At 48.5% G+C, this 18,690-nt stretch overlaps 1 long non-coding RNA gene across 1 annotated transcript in view; it reads left to right on the top strand.

Annotated features, from left to right (window-relative positions):
- The window catches only part of LOC121035395 (uncharacterized), a 41,867-nt gene extending 30,625 nt beyond the window's left edge, over nt 1-11,242 (top strand). The window contains exon 4 of the long non-coding RNA XR_005792860.1: nt 10,646-11,242. This is a non-coding gene — a long non-coding RNA (uncharacterized LOC121035395). The remainder of the gene's footprint in view (nt 1-10,645) is intronic.
- The last annotated feature ends 7,448 nt before the right edge of the window (nt 11,243-18,690 follow it).

The following is an 18,690-nucleotide window of genomic DNA, read 5'->3' as shown; positions in this document are numbered from 1 at the left end:
TGGTTCTCTACTCTGCACATGCTGCCCTGGTTGCAGGCACCTGCTTTCCTGGCTCGCAGAGAGTGGCTATTGCCCAGACCTCTGCCCCTCCAGGCCAGCCTCTTCTCAGTACACTTGATCTCCCCCTTGACCCTCACTCAATGCATCAATCTTTCACGGTAACAAGTTCCATAGAGAAAGCTCTCTCCACTGCAACTTCCCAGAACAATTACTACTACTCATGAAGGGAGTCAGGTACTCCCTGATCCCCCAAGGTCTCTTGGGACCTGCTGGTTGACCTCATCCCTACCCTCTTGATCAGTTGTAGGAGAGTGAACCCCAACACCACCAGAGCCTGCATCCACGTGAGGAGAGGGGGCTCCTCCCTCTACTTCTTTTCCCTGTTCTCTTTTCTTCCATTCTCCCTGTGCCTCTGTCTTCTCCCTAAACAACACATCACAATCTAACCAAATCAATCACCCTCACTCAACATCGTCCCCAGGGGACCTTTCTGGAGAATGTGGTACAATCTTCCTGTCACTTTATCATCTGCTGGAACCCAACAGTGCTGAGCTGCACTTCCTGCCAGCACAACATGATGGAACAATCTATTTGGGATGGGAGGCAGAGAGGGGAGAGGGCAAGGCAAACGCAAGCCCACAGGGATGAACTCAGCTTTCTAGTCTACCCTTTCTATGTAACACACATGCATATGTCCTACATTCCTTTCCCTAGAGGACTCCAGAACCAGAATTTAAGGTCTCATCCCCTGGGGTTGTTGGGTGTCTCTACTCATCTGTCTTAGGTTCAAAGATGAGATCATCATGGACCACAGAGACTGGGGTGGGACAGAAGGCTGGAGGTGCAGTTAGCTCGGAGCACAGAGGTGAGAAAGTACATGCTAGTTCTGAAGTGATGTCTGTTGAGGGAACTGTATTGCTGAAACACAAGCATAGAGGGAAGAAGTGGATGGTCAGTTGGAGATGATTGTAGGGGGCTCAGAGAACTGGCTAAGAGACAGACACTTTACACTGTAGGCAGCTGGGATCCTCCAGTTTTTGGAGATGGATGAACATTCTGGTAGCAGCCAAGACTGCCTGCCCTGGGCAGGATACCCAGTGTCCAGCCCCACACCCCGTGTCAGGCTGCCATGACCCCTTTTCTCCCTGCTTCTTCTCTCTTCCCCTTCAAGCCCTCCCAGACCCTCCCATCATGTAATCCCTCCCGAAAGCAAGCTCTACATTGGTCACTCATGTTTAGAATGCTTCAATACCTCCCCACTGCCCAGCAATAAATCCTTATCATGACTTAGCCAGGCATTCAGGGCCGCCAGGCCTTAATTTTCCTCATTCATTCTAGCCTTATTTCTCTTTTATGCAACCTAGGATCCATCCAAACCAAGCCACTCACTGGCCCACCCTATGATATGCTCAAGACCATGATGCCCAAACCATCCTCACCCTTCCAGGCCCCATTCAGAGGACACTGCCAGCAGGAAGCCTCTCTGCTTTTGTTCTTGCCTTTCTGATCACTTACTATCTTGACTCACGTGCATATCTTACCACCCGAAGGGGCCTACCTCTGGATCCTCCAACCCAGGACAGAGCCTCCCATGTTCAGACAATCGGTAAATGCCACGAGATCTATTGCCAGCCCAGGTCTCCCTTATGTCAGAGGTTAGTGGGTGTCAGTGGTCACTTCGGCTTCTGTCTTTGGGAAAAAAAATGAAAAAGAGTGGGGAAAAGAAAGATGCACACATGCACAGGTGCCTCTGAGAGACAGAAGAAAGCATGGGTGTTTATTTCTGGCTCCCTGAGTTGTTTATTATCAGCTTCTCTCAGGTACAGCAAGCCCTTCACATCCTCACCGACAATTACCGAGGAAGCATTCAACTAATTTTCTCAACTTCAACTGCCTTTAGTGTGCTCTAATTTTAACATTACTCTCAGCTGTTTTTTTTTTTTTTCAGATGCAATTAAGTTGAAATGACAGGTGCCTGCATGCCCACATGCGTGTCTGTCTGTCTGTCTGTCTTCCACAGGGTGGGCCAGGAGATGAGCATACCTCAGGGCCTCCTCTGCCTCTGTTCTCCAAAAGCTGGACGGACAGAGCCTAGGCTACTCCCTGGCTTAAACAGGAAGTGACCAAAAAATGACTTGTTTAAAGTTTTAAAGCCATGAACCATTTGGGTATTTCTCCACAGAGAGCCGAGAGCTCTGATGTCTACCCTGCGTCAAACACTGAGCTGTTTAATTACACTGGTCCTTGGAGAGGAGGGAGTTCGTGCACCAGAACAGTGAACCGGCAAGGAGGGAAGCTTGAACTAAGAAACTAGCTCCCACCATCAGCAGGGTGAATAGCCAGCCCTTTTGTGCGAGAAGCCTGAGGGTAAAGGGGCCCCTGAGGGGACCTCTGGTTCATTCTCCTGCACCCTGGCAGGACTCCTGGAAGTGAGGGAAGAAAGCCAGCAGGCTTCTTTGTCGCCTGCCCCAGGCTCTAGAACATTCATGTCAAGATTTTTTTTTTTTTTTTTTGCTCTACTTCAATCCTCCTTGCTCTAGCTTCAGCCAACTTGTGCTTTTTATTATTATTATTTTTTTGTCTCAGCGGAGACAAAGAATTGCTCTTTCATTCAATCTTGCTTTCTATGAAAGTAAGCTTCTGTTAAACAGTTATATATCAACATCCTTCTGCGCACCTCAAATAGCACATATGCTTTGGAAACAAAAGGCACACAGTAAGATACACATTTTTGAACAAGATTATATATGTGTGTGTGTGTGTGTGTGTGTGTGTATATACATACATATATATATATAGTGCCTTCCAATTACTAAGTATTTCTTCTACCTACATTGTTTCATTTCCTCTTCACAACCTCATGAGTCTGATATCTTTGAAATCTCCTTTTTCTCTATGGAAATAAAAGTTCTGTAAACTCAAGCAAATTCCTGGTGCTGTACAACTTGTAAACCAGCCTGTGAGGGGATTTCGGGGTCCAAAGCCAGCATTTCCAGCACACTAGACTATCTCTCATGAAATGTCCTCTAAAGTTTGTATTTCAGTAAGTAGCACTGGCCTCTCACCATTAAGTGCATCCCCCGATCTTTGGAAGTAACTGTTCCTTTGTTCACTGGACAAACACTCATGGAACACTACCATGTCCTGGGCACTGGATGGACATTAAATGTTGCCATAAGCTAGTTAATTAGTCAAATACAATTCTGATCAAAGCTGCATTAGAGCATCTCTACCTGCCACTAGTCACCCTCTGATTTCTCTATGCACTGTCTGTATAGTCCCACTCTACCCTCAGTCCCTGCCCCTCCAAGCCCTTAACCCAAGTCACAGCCATTTGTCCCTGAGAAATCACATGAACCTACAAATCCACACAGGAGGGTTCATGACTGACAGCTGAGCATCCTGTAAGAATTTCTACAGGGTTAGAGACTGCCAACTCTCCAAACTAGGGTATATATACAAGTATATGGAGATCTTCCAAAAGGACTTGGAACATGGGTACTTTGAAGGGAACCCATTTACACTTCTGTGACATATAACACCCTCTTTCCTGGAATGGCCTGCCATGGAACATAGCCCTATTAAGTTGCTGTTTCTACCTTCCCACATCCCCTTTCATAATTACCTTTCTCCCATTTTGCTAAAGAAAAGCATTCACCTCGGTTATTCTAAACCCTACTATAATGCATGATTTGTGCAAAACTAAAAAAAAAAAACAAACAAACAAACAAAAAAATCCACCAGATTACCAAGAAAAGACACAATTCAACATATCAATACAGAGTCAGGGTTTAGTGCAGGAAACAGACAAGAACCTAGAAAGGTATTTTAAGCAAGAAGGGATTTAGAGCAAGGAACAAGGAGACTTACAGCAAGGCTGCAAGCACAGATTCTAGGCTGGGTCCCTTGGAATGATTTCCAGAGCAGTGGAGAACTTTTCCTCAGGGAACTCCTCTGAGCTGCCCCTGGAGAAAGGCTCATCAAGGACAAGATTGTACCATCCCAGTCTGAGTAGACCTTGCACACTGGGAAATTGGACATGGGACCCCAAAGCTATGACCAAGAATTAGAGACAGTGAGGTCAAAAAGTGAGCCCACCAGCTAAGAGCAGTGAGATCATCAGTAAGAAATATTAAGGCAGCTTTATTTCATCCAGGTTAACAGACTCACGGCAAGGCACTAGAGGTTTAAAATGTGAATGTTGACAGTTGATAAAAAGCTGGAAGGGAAGCAGCAATCTCCTATGAAGCAGTCTGAATTTCCATACTTGTTAGTGGCGAGAGAGAGAAGTTGGGGAGTGATGCCTATTCACCCATGGCTCATCCATGTCAATTACATACTTTGTATGATTGCAAGAAGGTGAGGGTGAAAAGTCCCATGCTTACTCCAATGGCTCAGTTCTACACCTTGAAGTTATAGGAGCATATAGCAGACGTGTGTCCATACTCATTTTTCACTCGGGCACGATCTCCTTCCTGTAATCAGCCTCTTCTCTGCTCATTTATTCCTTCCGACCAAGAGCTTATGAGATTTATATTAATTTAATGAAAATATATTGGGGGTCTTATTGTAAATAATGCTCCTAACAACAGTCATTAATAAGTGTGCTATGGGTAAGTCTCCCACTTACTGGTGACCCAACACCTCTCCTTCTGTTATTAGTGTTGGATCATTAATTAGTATTCACCCATGGACACATAAATTAATTGTAAAAAGGATCCCTGTGTCTCTCATTAAGTGATAATTTTCTGAAATATTTTGCTTTGTATGTTTAATATATCACTAAAATTTTTATATATGTATGTTGATGGGTTACATAATAATTATTATAATACTATTCAATACAAAGAAAAATACTTTATGACCTAAAGCCTTCTGTCAAAACAAATTTTTAAAAATTAGTTTGAATGTACATGGGATAGGATAATCAATGAAGGTCTTTAAGGCATAAGAATATAATATTATGGTAAAATTCTATGAGGAAGCAAAACGGAATTTAAGGAGAAAGAAATAAAATAACATTCCTGGCTGTTAAAAAAAGGCTGGATTTTTTGTTGTTGCCGTTGTTTTTTCAGTGCATGCGGGTAGATTCAAAGCGCTATGGTGTTTAGTTTCCTTCTGACACACGACAGGGTGAACCAGCCATTTTATTAGAAAACGGCACTACTTGCAACAACCTGGAAATAGCGTCTTATGAAACTATAGAAACTTATAATAAAATTTTAAGATATGCAAGACAATACATGCTTCTTCTAATCTCTTTTAAGGAGTCCATGAGTAAAAATGTTTGAGGAGCCCTATTCCCAAACCAGCAATGGCCAAACCCAAGGGTTTGGCCATAGGGAAGGAAATTTGACAGGTGCTGGAGGGCAGAGGGGGAAATACTTTGATCAGGGGCAATTCAAGGAGGGGGTATTTGTTCACCAGGCCTCTTGCTTGCAGTGTCGTGTCTCAGTTCAGTCCTCCCTCACAAACCCCAACAGGGAAAGCACCCTGTGCTACGAGTGCAGGCTCTGGAGCCAGACGGTCTAGATTCCTATCCTGGCTCCTTCTGCTTGGCCAGCTAGGTGACACTAGACACATGCCTTAAACTCTATGAGACCTGGTCGCTCACAGAGTTTTGGGGAGGACAAGCTCCAAGTCCCAGGGCTGCTGTGAGAGCCCAGTGTGATCGCTCATGTAATATCCTTAGAGTGGCACCAGTCCTGGAAAGGACTCAATGAACACTTGCTGTTTGTATCATCACCTCTGTTTTCTGGGAAGGAAACTGAGGCCCAGGGAGGCTAAGTAGCTTGAGATGTGCCCCAGTGGTCCCCACCACACTGTGCTGCCTCCCTTCCCAGACCTGACAGTGAGGGCCACGAGGTGGCTGCCTGTTCCGGCCAGCCAGCAGGGTGCTCTTACTCCTCACACCTCCCTGCCTGCCTTGGTTTCTGTCCCACTTTCCCCTCTCCACTGAGGGAGGTGGCACAGGGGAGGGGGGTGGCCAGATGCAACGGGGAAGGGAGAAAGGAGGGCAGGTGCCTGACACTCTTAGTGTGCCTAGCAGATCTGTCTGCCCATCTGTCAGCTGGGTTCCGTTGTCAAAATTCACAAAACAGGTGCCTCTGATTTGGAAAAATTTTGCCCTTATGGGCACCTAAATATATGAGTTCTTCATATGTCACCAAAGAGGTGATAAGGTGAAGAGTGAAAAGACGGAGGCGTAAGAAGGTGTTTCTTTCTCACACAATTTATCCCCAGCCCCAGCCTCTGCTCCTCATAGACAAACAAGGGTAGCAGGAAGCCCACAAACTCTGGAAACCGCTGGCTGAGGTCAGGGGCCGCTGTACCTTCTGTCCACAGTATTCCCTACAAAAGGGGCCTGTCAGAGCCAGCTGAGGGGCTACTGCGAGCAGGAGGGAGATCACTGTTCCTCAAGGTACCTTCAACATGGCCCCCAAATGCCTCAGCCAGCAAGGCTCCAAGCCCCACACTCCTGAAACAACGTCCTTCAGCCCAGCATCCTATTTTTTTTCTTCGGCATGTTAACTCAAACCCTTGACAATTTTGTTTGCTTGTTCATTATCTGTACCCCTCCTCCAGAAATGAGAATGTAAACTTCAAAGGGCCAGGGACTTTGTGTGTTTCATCCCTGATTGAGGGACCACTGTCTAGTGCAGTCCCACACATATAGTTGGCACTCAATAAATGTTTAAGTACATGAATGGACTACTGCATAACTGAATGGTGACAGGTCTCTACCTCCTCCAAGTACCTGCACTGGTCAGGCCTCCGTCTCCCTAGTACCTGCGGGTCATGGCTAACTTGGCCTCTTCTCGTCACTACAGCTGAAACGATGTATCCATCCATCCATCCATCCATCCATCCATCCATCCATCATGTCCTTAGTGAATCCTGGGTATGTGCCAGACACCATCACAGATGTCAGGTAGACAGGGAGCTCACAGGACAGGGAAAGACTTTAAACAGGTAAATGGGCACATTTCTATTCTTCACCTCTCTGATGGCTTGTGAAGGGAAAGAACAGAGTACTAGGAGACAGAAAAAGGGGAATGGTGTCTAATTTAGAATGTGGGACCTTCAAAGGCCTAAAGGTGAGCCTAGCTGAGAGGGAAGGAGGCTATTTTGCAGGCAGACAGAATAGTATGTGCAAATGGCCAGAGGCAGGAAGGATGCCCCATGTGGTAGGTGCAAGGTGAGTGAGGGGGCGTGGCATGGCCCAAGACTGGAGACGCAGCTAGGGCTGGGGCATGCACAGCCTCATGTGCTTTGTTGAAGCGTTTTGTTTTTATCTTCAGGGCTGTGAAAAAGCCCTTAGAACAGAGTTCTAAGTAGGGGAGGCACGTGACTCCGTTTATATCTTTAAACGATCTCTCTGACTGTTGAGTAGAGAACAGATTACAGTCAGGCAGGAGTAGAGATGCAGAGACTAGTCAGGAAACTCTGGAAAAGGACAGGTAGAGATAGGATGGTGGTAGCTTTGACCTGATTTCTGTCCCTCGGAAATGTATACCCCATTGATAAGACCATTCATTCATTCACACATTCGTTCATTCAGAAACTCATTAGAAAGAACTTTATGTGACAGGTGATGGGGACACAACAGACAAGACAGACGTGGCCTTTGCCTGTGTGGAACTTACAGTCTGGTAAGGGAAACAGACCACTAAACGCAAACTTCCGGCCTTCTAGCTACATGGGATGGGGGAGGCGCTATGGCAGGGGAAGGAGGAAGGTGGGAGAACACCAGGAGAGGCACCTGACCCTGACCTGCTACGTCAGGGACTGTCAAGAAAGACCTGGACCAGAATTGCAGATTCGCAACTACACATGAACTGACTTGGTGTCCGTCTTCTGAAACAATAAGTGGTCTTGCCTTGTATTCATCTAACCACCCACTGACTAACTCCACCAGGCTGGCTACAGGCAGCTCAGTCTTAAGGTGGCCAGAAGTGAAATCATCTGTGACCCACAACCGTCCCCATGCCGAAACCTACCCCACACAATGGTTCTTAACTCAAAGAATGGCATTTCCATCTACAGTCATCCACATCATACACTTGGGCTTCTCTCTCTTACCCCTGATGTCTGGTCACTCACCAAGTCCTACTGGTCCAGCCTCCCGAGGCCTCTCACCTTCCTCTCCTATTGTGGTTCCCAGGCCGTCCACCTGCTTCAGGCCACCACCCTCTCTGGCCAGATTGTGGCCACAGTCCCTGTCTGCTCTCCCAGCCTCACAAGCCAAGCAACCCCACCCCCATGTGTTCAGGGGCTTTTTAAACATTCACTTCCACCTTCTCCTGGCTCCACCCTCCAGCCTCAGCGTGCTTGTCAATTCCTTCAGGCAAACTCCTGTGACCCCCCTGCCCTGGTTCAGGGCCCTCCACCCTGAGATGCCATAGCACCACGCCCTTCCCTTGGGCACATGTTGCTGTTTGTGCCTGCCTCCCCATCAGACTTTAAGCTCCTTGAAGGCTCATGTCTCTATATACAACTCCCTGCCTATCCAACAGAAATTTCTGTGATCCCGTGCCTGGAAAACCTGGGAGAGGGTCCTGATGCCCTGTGAACGAGGAGCCCACAACAGGCATGAGGTGGCCCCTCACCCAGCTCAGCCCTGCCGCGCCTGTCTGCCTTTCTCCTTTGCTTTCCGTCCTGACAGAGCTGGCTGCTGTGACCACAGATGGTGAGAGGAAACACAATTTGTATTTCGGTATATGGTTTGGAGTGTGCTGTGACAGACGGAGATAGATGATCTCTCTCCTGATCCCACCCCCGAATTTCTCCTCCCCTGGTTTGTGAATGTTAGAAGCCTACTATCTGAGCAGGGCTGACAGGCAGGTGTGGGAGAGACAGAGAGAGCTGGGGAGAGGGGATGTGACTGAGAGAGGGCCGCTAATGCATCTGTGGCTATTACTAACACGATGACAATGGCAGTTATGGAGACACTTTGATTGGGGAGGAAGAAGAAAGGAGGCAGAAGGGAAACCATCTTCTTATCTGTCAGAAGCAACAGCAAGGAGCTGAGGCCTCTCAATGCCTCTGAAAATCTTTAAGGACCAAAAAACCGCTCGAAAACCAGGTCTCTGCAAACCTGGGGAGCAGCCAATGGCGCTGGACAGTACGACCCAAGGTGCCCCACATTCCTTTCGTTGCTTCCCCGGAGACTGATACCTGCAGATCTCCTGATAGAAATTGCTAGCTGCTCGGCAGGGTTGGTCTGCTCTATGCCTCTGCCCAGGTGCTGGGGGGCTCCCAGGGTTCCTATTTCTACCCTTAAAGCTCAGGGAATGCATAGTGATCCCTGAACCCCACTCCCTAGTCACCTGAGCCTTTATGCAATGTTGATTTTTTTTTAACCTTCACTTCAGTGGAGAAAGAGAGAGAGATCTTAGAACTGAGAACAATCTGGGAATTAAAAGATACTGGTAGAGCCAGCAGTTCTGCAAGGAGAGAACAGCACAGGCATATCATAGAAAATATTGAGGCACATTTGTCAGGAGCAGCAAATGATGGGGGGGGAGGGGGGAGGGAGGGAGGGAAGGAAGAGGCAGGCAGGGACGGAGGGAGGGAGGGGAACAATGATTTAGTAGAAGTTCAGCACCAAGTCTTATTGAAAATGAAGCCAGAGCTGGAAAATGCCAGCTGGCTTTTGCTTTACCTGCCCAGACATGGGGGCAGCATGGAGTCAAGATGCCCTGTGCCCTCACCCCCTACTTTGCTTTCTGCCCCTCTTTGGTCCTTGGAGTTAGGCAGGGAGAGGGGCCCCAGACAAGCTAGACCATCTCTGTCAGATTCTGGGCAGAGGCAGGCAACATCTGTGTCCCCTCCTTTCCTCAATGGCTGAGTTGTTTTTATCTTATTTTTTTTAGTTTTTAAAATTAATTATTTTATTTTGAGAGAGAGAGAGAGAATATCTCAACCAGGCTCTGGACTGTTAGTGCAGAGTACGACGTGGGGCTCGAATTCATGAACCATGAGATCATGGCCTGAGCTGAAATCAAGAGTTGGATGCTTAACCTACTGAGCCACCCAGGAGCCCCAGGGGTCCTGATACTCCTACAACTGCTTGCTCCCCAACGTAAGTGCACACACACATACCCCTCATCACTACCAGCACCACCAGTTTTTGCCCAGCAGCTGTCTCAGATAGTCTACATCCTGCTCACGAACTAACCAAAGGGAAGATGCTAAAATCGAACCCCAAACCTGGTTGTGTCCCAGCCCCATAAAGGTTTCTCATCTCCACAGTTCTTGCCTACCCCAGAGAATAACAATAATGGAGTTTATATTTATTTGGTGCTAACTAGGGGCAGGCACTGTGCTAAGTACTTTGTAAGACTCATTGTGCATAATCCTCACAACCCTCTATGTCAATTTCAGTTATTAGCTCCACTTTTTGGATGAAGAGGCCAAGGTTAGACATTAAACAAACCAAGCTAACCCCAAATCACATGTGGTTACCAAGGGTCATAGCCTCTAACAGGGTTTCTCTGATTTCCCATATCTTACTTAGAGGCTCCTCTTCTGGGTTCAAGTAGGATCATAGCACTTTTCACATATTACTGTAATTGAAGGTTTATGTGCCATGACCAAATTCTCACCAACAAATGTCAGAGGAAGCTGCACATGTGTTTTTCAGGCTTGTGTGTACCTGTGATCCAGCTCGAACCAAGCAGACAAGAGCAAGGCCCTACAACAGCCATTTGCAAACTTGGATGTCACTGGACTTGATACACAGCCAAGTTTAGGAACTGCTGCTTTAGAAAATACTGGCAAAACAAGACAGAAGGAACCTGGGTCCCTGGATGACCGCACGGAGCAGAACCTCCCTCCCATGGGAACATTCACCTTGAAGAGTTACATGAGAGAGACATCAACCTCTACCTTATTTACCCTTACAAAGGCCATGAAAGAGACATTTAGGGAGTTAAAAGGAAACCCTGATTGCACTTGGATGCCTGTAATATCAGCAAATGCTCATGAAATTCAAGGTACCAGCAATCACTTGCTTGTACACACACACACACACACACACACACACACACACACACACACACACCACACACACCTCACATACTTTTCTGCATGGCTCTCTCTTTCCCAGTCACTATTAGGGTGGTAATCAGCTAGAACCACAACTTTCCCAGCTTCCCATCAAACTCTGATTAATGGGGAACTTTCTCCACCTGCCTTCCACCACTCCAAGGCAGGCCAAGCTCCAGCTTCCTCCTTTATATTCTCCTCCTGATACTATAAAACAATTAAATAAAATTTCCTATAGACTCTGCCTTTCCTATCTTCTGTTCTAGAACAGACTCAGATTCTGTCTGGTTCTTGATTCTCAACTTTCTCCTTTGACTTTAGGAGGTGAGGAGATCTCATGATGCCTATGACCAGCTGTGGGCCTGAGGCTCCAGCCAGGATCTCTGGTATAAAACCATGTAGAGTCCTGCCCCACCTGCTGCTTGCAAGTGTGAGGCCAGGCCAACTCAGGGACCTTGGAATAGAGCTCCCAGCAAGCAGGGGTCTGGGGGTGATGAATACTTCCTGAGCAGAGGAACAGTAGTAATCCCCTGGGGACCCAAGCTGGCAGAGCCTGAGTCCAGGACAATGTTCTGGCCTGAGGAACACAAGGACAGAAAGGAAGGCCACTCCCCGGGTACTGGGAAGAAGTTATGGCCCCTCTTGGGAAATCAGCACTAGGAAAGGACACCTCAGGCACCATATCCATTCACTGAGAAGAGATGGTACCCCTTGGAATCTGGGTCAAAACCAGAAATGTCATTGCAAACCATGTGTGCAATGATTATAAGCAACACAGGAAAAGGTCCTAGCCATAAAGTGGCTTTGATCCCATAGGACAAGATGCTATAGGGCTCCATGAAGGAGGGGCTATCACCCAAGTCCTAGTACTGAGTCCCTACGGCTCCCTACGTGACCTTGGGCAGGTCAGTGGGCCTCTCCGAACTTTAGTTTGTTCACCCACAAAATGAGTATAATAGTAGTGTCTTCCCTGCTGACTCTGGTGCAGTTGATAAGATTAAATAAGAAGATGTGTGCGAAAGTAAAGAGTAAAACTTAATTGTGATAAATATTCACATGGTCCGATTTTCTATCGGCTTCAGATTAAATTCCGGTGCTGAGAAGACAGACTTCACTATAGAAGCTACTCATTAAATATTTACTGGAGTATTGTTGATTCTGTTGTTAAAAAAGGAATTAAGTGAACCGAGTGGCTTATATTCAGAAGGGAATGGGAAGACCAGGAGAACAGAAAGCCAGGGGACAGGGTCAGAGATTTGGATCTGATGTGGACCACCAATACTCCCCAGGGGTCTCCTCATTGATACCCTGCTTGATACCTTCCTCTCACAGACAGACAGGCATGGGGAGCTGAGTGGGGGAGAAGAGAAGAATCTGCCTTAGAAACCTGTGCTCCCACAGCCACTAAGAAGTCATGGTCTCTAACTGACTATAGCTGAGTGATAGGGCATCTGACCCAAGGTAACCAATCTATAGACTGGTCAATGACCAACTCCTGATTAATTCTCCCCAAAGGTTAATGACTTGCAGCAATATGCAAAGAATTGGGCAGTTAGCAGTGAACACCAAAGCTGAGGGTCACGAGGTGAAGAGGCCAGCCAGGGGAGCGTGGTCAGCCATGGGTGGGCCAAACTTCTGAGCAAGCAGCAGCAGTGAAATAGAAGTGAAACACAGCAAAGAGAAGCCTGGCAGTAGCAGGAAAAGAAATGGATGGACATGGAGAGGGGCAAATTCACAGACAGGAGCTGGGACACCCTGGTAACTGTGCCCTGATGCCGCCGATAAGTTCCAGAACTGGTGGTCTCTGAAGGGCCTTCTAGCTTCAGCCTCCTGCAGGCCTAGCTCACCTTGGAGTCTGCTTTCTCCACAGCTTGGTTGTTTACCTTCACCAGAGAGAAGATTCTTGAAAGCACCTGGGAGGCCTGGCTCGCGGCTGAGGTTCTCATTTTCTTATTTCCATGGGCAATCTTACCATAAGCCCTATATTACTTCAGAAACCCTGATTGATTCTCTGCTTCTTGCAACCCAAAACACTCAATTAACAGGCTGCCTTTTGGGATCTGGAAGCTTGAGTTTCCAAGCCCAGGGTCACTGCCAGGTCCCTAAGTAAGGTGTATGTCGAACAAAGCTGGGGGAGCTGAGTCCAGCCCTGCAGTCTGGAGGAGCTAGCCTGGAGCACCTGTTCCTGGGGCCCAGGTGGGAGTCCTCACCAGCCAGAAGTGTTGAGAAGGGCACACAAGCTGGCTGCTCTGTGGGCCTGGTCCTTGCCTCTGTGTGCTAGTTAACTGGGAGCCTCATGCCAGTGCCTTTGTCCTGCCTTGACATGAGGACCATAGTCGGTCAGTTGGTAGACGGTAGGCAGCCTGCAGATAGATGCTCAGCCCTGTGTCTTTCTGCACTCCCTTCCCTAAAATGCAAAGCCTGAAGCAAAAGTACAGAGGCCCCCTGCCAGCCCCTTTCTCTTTACACCCCTGGCTCCATCTCAGACAAGCAAGAGTTTCATGCACCTAGGGATGGCCTCCCCGGCCAACAAGCTCAAACTCCATCCATGGGCATTCCCAGCCCCTCAATGGCCACCCTTTGATCAACCCTAGGGGTGTAGAGTCTAGTGATGAAGTCTACCTTTGGAAGGATGGACCCAGGAAAGAGGCTTCCTTTTCAGGTAAGCCTTGAAACATAGTTCACATCTCTTTGGTCTAGGGTCCCAAAACCTTGAATATGACCCAGAAGGGGATATGGATATAGGGTAGGCACTGTCTTTAGTCTCTCTCTACAGCACCCAACAACAGCAACTGCTTTGCTTCCCGGATCATGGATAAGAACAGCTCTTATTTACAGAGAGCTTGCTACATGCCAGGCACATTCTAAGCATGCTTCTCATATTAACTTATTAGATGGCTGAGCAACTCTGAATTATCATTATTCCTATCTTACAGATGACGAAACCGGGGCAGAGAGAGATTAAGTAACTTTCCCAGGAGGGCACAACAGACAAGTGACAGCAGCAAGGTCTAACCCGGGTGGCCTGATGCCTGAGTCTGCATCTCACTACACGGCTGATGGGGGCAGGGCTTCCACATCACACTCCAGGCTGGGCCTAGGTAAGGCCCAGAGACCACTCTCCTCACATCTCCCTTTCTGTCCATTGCTCTGAACACAACATCCCACTCTCAGCCTTGTCTGCCTGAGAGCCTCTGCAGGCAGCCCATGGGCATGGAGGACAGGCAGCCTGGGAATCCTCTCCCAATCCTCTCCTCAGAGGGGGGACAACGCTAAAGCTAACACCTGCCCTTCCGCACTCAGTAGTTGGCCTACACAGCATTTGAGCCCTGTTCTGTCCGGCTCTAAGTGAATGGCACCTGGCAAGTCCCAAGGTGTCGAGGGGGGCAGGGAGAGGGAGAGAGACAGAGAATGAGTGAGAGTGAGAGAGAGAGAGAGAGAGAGGGAGAGGGAGAGAGACAGAGAATGAATGAGAGAGAGAGAGAGAGAGAGGGAGGGAGAGGAAGAGAGACAGAGAATGACAGAGAGAGAGAGAGAGAGAGAGACAGAATGAGAACGAGAACAGACAACCCAGCCGTTGCTGAAGGGGCTTCAGACTGGCACCCTGGCTGTGGCCTCCCAGAACTATGGAGATCAGTTGTGGCTCTCCCTGATTATACCCCCTGCAACAGCTATTTAAGAAAAAAAAAATCTACAAATAAGTATTTGCAAAGCAGCTTAGATACAGCCTCCACTCACACAGACACGGCCACCCGGGTGCCCTCACGTGATTCGGAGCTTCAGTGACTCTCTCACCCCAAAATGCTGAGCCGGTAGAGACTGGGGAGTCACTGTGGAGCTAACTGGCCAGAGGCCCGGGAGCGTGAGAGAAAGACCCAGTGGTATTTCCAGGTCCCTCTGAGGGCTTTTTCTAGGGCTGCTGGCTCATTGGTCCCAGGATGGAAGGTGTGGGGCATTTTCTCAACCACATACTAGGAAGCAGCAGGCCACCTCCGAATGTCTGAGCTGAAGACTTTCGTGACTATTTCCTGTCACCCTGTATTTTACTAAACCTCCAGAGAGTCTAAAGCCACAGACAGTTCAGATCTCACCGAGGTTTGGCTGAGGGTAAAGGTCAGGGGGTGCTATGGCTCTGGCAAACCACCTCACACCCCCAGCAGCTTAACACAGTAAGGTACTTCTCCCTCTGGAGCAGTTCTCAGGGTCGGCGCTGGCAGGTGGGAGTGTGCAGGCCCCTGGCCCTCACCGTCCCCAGCAGGGTCATCACGAGATGGAACAGGAGGTGGAAGATCTCGGGGGAGGTTCCGACGTGTGCCCCGCTCCTGCCCGCACCCTGTTGGCCTGGACTCATCCCGTAGTTGCACTGAACTGCCAGGGAGGCCCCAGAGGAAGAGGGGACACAATGCTGGGGAGGAGTCTCCACTGCCCTCTGGAAGGAGGCCTGATTTTCTTTCGTTTCCTTTGGAAGTTCCTGCTCTTACTCTCTCAGACAGGTATTGACAATGAAAACAACAATAAATAAAAAAAAATAAACAATAAAAAATTAATAAAAATTAAAAAATAATAAATAAAAAAAATAGCAGGCTTAAGCCGTCACTGTGTGTCAGACTGTGTGCAGAGATTTTCACTGAGGCCTCGCAGTAAGTGAAAGCCGAGGAACTGGCATTATTTCTATGTTACAGGGAAGGACTAAGGCTAAAAGAGGTTTAGTGACTTCTCTGAGGTCACACAGCCTGTGAATGTTCTGCTGGGGTTTGGGCTCACTAGCTCGTCAGTTGCTGAGCACATCCAAGATGAGGGGCTAAAGATAGCGAGGCTGGTCCCAGCCACAGGTGGGTCACGTCACCCTCTTGTAGACAACAGAAGCTGGACCACTGTCACTGACAGTAGCCTCCTCGTGCCCACCCCAAAGCAGGGGTGGGGAAACACCGGGAAGCTCAATAGCACTCCCCCTACACATCGCAACTGCTTTTAAAAAGCACTTGCTTCTTAGGATCTACTTCAGTATGACATTCAGTGTTCTCCAGCAGATCCCCTGCCCTTTTCCCATCACCTCCTCCCCTTCTTTGCCCCCCTTCCCTGAAGCTGATGCTTTCCTTGTGGGTGCAAGGCCCCCGCTGGGCTCAGGATCTTCCCCATCACTGGGAGGAAGCTGGCCCCACAAGGGGGGCGGTCGGCCATGCCCGGGCTGTGCTCTGGCTGCCTACCCTTCCGTGTTGCCCCTAGTCCCACAGCCCTGAAGCCTGCCAGGGCCTCTGTTCCAGGCCACCACACACTCTCTGGGATCATGGATGAGGGGGTCAGAGAGGCCCGACTCCCAAGCTGGCACCACAACTTCTATGTTAGCTGTGGCACCTTGGGCAGTAATTAATCTGCCTTGCTTTTTCCATCTGTAAAACGTGGCTAACAACCATCCACAAGACTGTGGCAATGAGGAAGTAAAATAAAGCCAGTCAAATTCTCAGTCCAGCTCCTGGCATGCAGAAAGACTGAAAATGCTCATTGCTGTTGTTAGTCCTGGAATAAAATTTCATGGATGAGTAGATTCCCAGTAAATTCCTCCCTCATCACCTGAGTAAGAGGGTGGCCCCATTGCTCAGTTCCCCACTCCTTCTCCTCCCAGAGGGGTCTCCATGTGCCACACTAGTTCCTGAACCCTGGTGATATTTGCTGCTGGGAAAGCCCCAGGAAGGACTCAGCCCTTCCTCAACCCCAGGCGGAGTTGGTCTACAAGATAAATGAAGAAGGGACAGGAGGCTAGTCCAGGTCCTCTGAGAAGCAAACACCAGGGTGGCATTAAATGTGTGTGGATTTTATCAAGGGAATGCCTGTGGGGAAGGAAACAGGGAGGCCGCTGGATAAGCCAGGGAAAGCAGACTCCATGCAGGTCTGGCCCCAGTGAAAGAAAGGAAGAAAGCGGAAAGCACCTTACTCTAGCTGGCTTTGCTGTCCAAGGAAGGTGTAGCCAAGCCAGCAAGAGTTCTTGAGCTGCAGTGGGTTGACAAAGGGGTTCCCTGTCTTCCAGGCTGGAGTCTGCCTGACTATCCCAGCCATATGCAATCAGCAGTGGGGAGCAGCCCATGGAAGCATAGCCTTGATGCAAAGGTGGCCATGGATTTCAATGTGCAGCAGCCAGGACCCTTGGCCAATGACCGAGGCACGTTCTCCTGGCCACCACAGAAGGAAAGAGTGAGAAAGAGATCCATGGGCAGAGGCTAAGGCGTGAACAGGTGGAGGGCACTATGGTGTGAAAGACTGCAGAGTGCATGGGGATAAGAGCACTGAGAATATACAAACTGTTGGAAATCACAAATTAATCTCAAAGTTTCTTGGGAGTGAAAAGTTACACATGGGGAATTCTTTTTATTATTTTTGGCTACCTGGGCTGTGCTCTGCCAAAAGTGATGGAGTCTGAGACTAGTTCTAGGATTTACCAAATCATTTTATAAAATATGGTGCCTACGATGTAGAAGACTTGGTTCTCAGGGTTTTATAACTATTAGCTCATTTGATCCTCACAAACTGATGATGTGGTTGGGTGTGACTGTCATGTTCAGTTTATAGGTGAGGAGCTGGAGGCACAGAGTCTTCACAGCCAAGAAGGGGTCGAGCTGGGATTTGAACCCCAGAGTCTGTGCGCTTGCCTGGTACCAGCTAACCCACCCTGGTCACCCCTGTGTTCCTGGTCCCTTCTTCCCACTCCTCACCCATGTATTATAGCCTTGCCTTGGCACACAGCCCCTCCCTTCTCAGATCCCAGATGGGCCCCACTCCCTGGCGCCCTCTGAAGCACTCAGCACAGGCCAGCCCATACATCACTACTATCTGCAGTTCCTGGGTTTGGATCATCTTCTGGGGCATTTGCACTGCATAAGCCCCAAACTCTGCTTAGGTATTTGGGTTTTGCGTAGCTCAAATCTGGCTCTTTAAAAAAAAAAAAATGTTTATTTATTTTTGAGAGAGAGAGAAACAGAGTGTAAGCAGGGGAAGGGCAGAGAGGGAAGGAGACATGGAATCCGAAGCAGGCTCAAGGCTATGACCTGTGAGCACAGAGCCCAATGCAGGGCTCAAATCCACGAAACACAAAATCATGACCTGAGCTGAAGTTGGATGCTTAACTGACTGAGCCACCTAGGCTCCCCTCAAATCTGGCTCTTGAGTAGGATGAAGGTTTGCTCTGGGTGAGGAAGAGGAACGTTTCCACAGGAGGACATGGCATAACCTTCAGCGGTCACCAAACCAACACCCACAACCTTCTGATGGTCTAACCACTCCTTCATGTTCCAAGATCATTCCTTTTTCTAGCCTCTTAATAAAGTCTTCAGCCTTCTGCTTAAATGTAGGATTGAAGGCTGCACTTATGCCCACATGCCTAGTTGCTACCAGGTGGGGCCCCCAGGCACATGGGAGGGTCTGCAATGGCCAGGAGTGCCCCTGTGCCTGAGGCAGTAGAGCATGAAATAGCAGATAAATGACACTGTGACAGAGTGAGAGAAGTGTTTTCTATTTAAGAATCTTTAAGAGGACCTTCCACCTGGTTTTTGAACCAGGAGCCCCACACTTTTATCTTGCACAGGGCCCCACAAATGATGCAGCCAGCCCTGTGTTCACCTCCCAGGCAGTATGGTACTTCTTTTTTTT

Source organism: Herpailurus yagouaroundi, unplaced genomic scaffold (genome assembly GCF_014898765.1).
Source record: "Herpailurus yagouaroundi ecotype Mexico unplaced genomic scaffold, PumYag 161, whole genome shotgun sequence".
In the NCBI taxonomy this organism is placed as follows: domain Eukaryota; kingdom Metazoa; phylum Chordata; class Mammalia; order Carnivora; family Felidae; genus Herpailurus; species Herpailurus yagouaroundi.
This window is presented reverse-complemented; position numbering and strand designations above follow the sequence as displayed.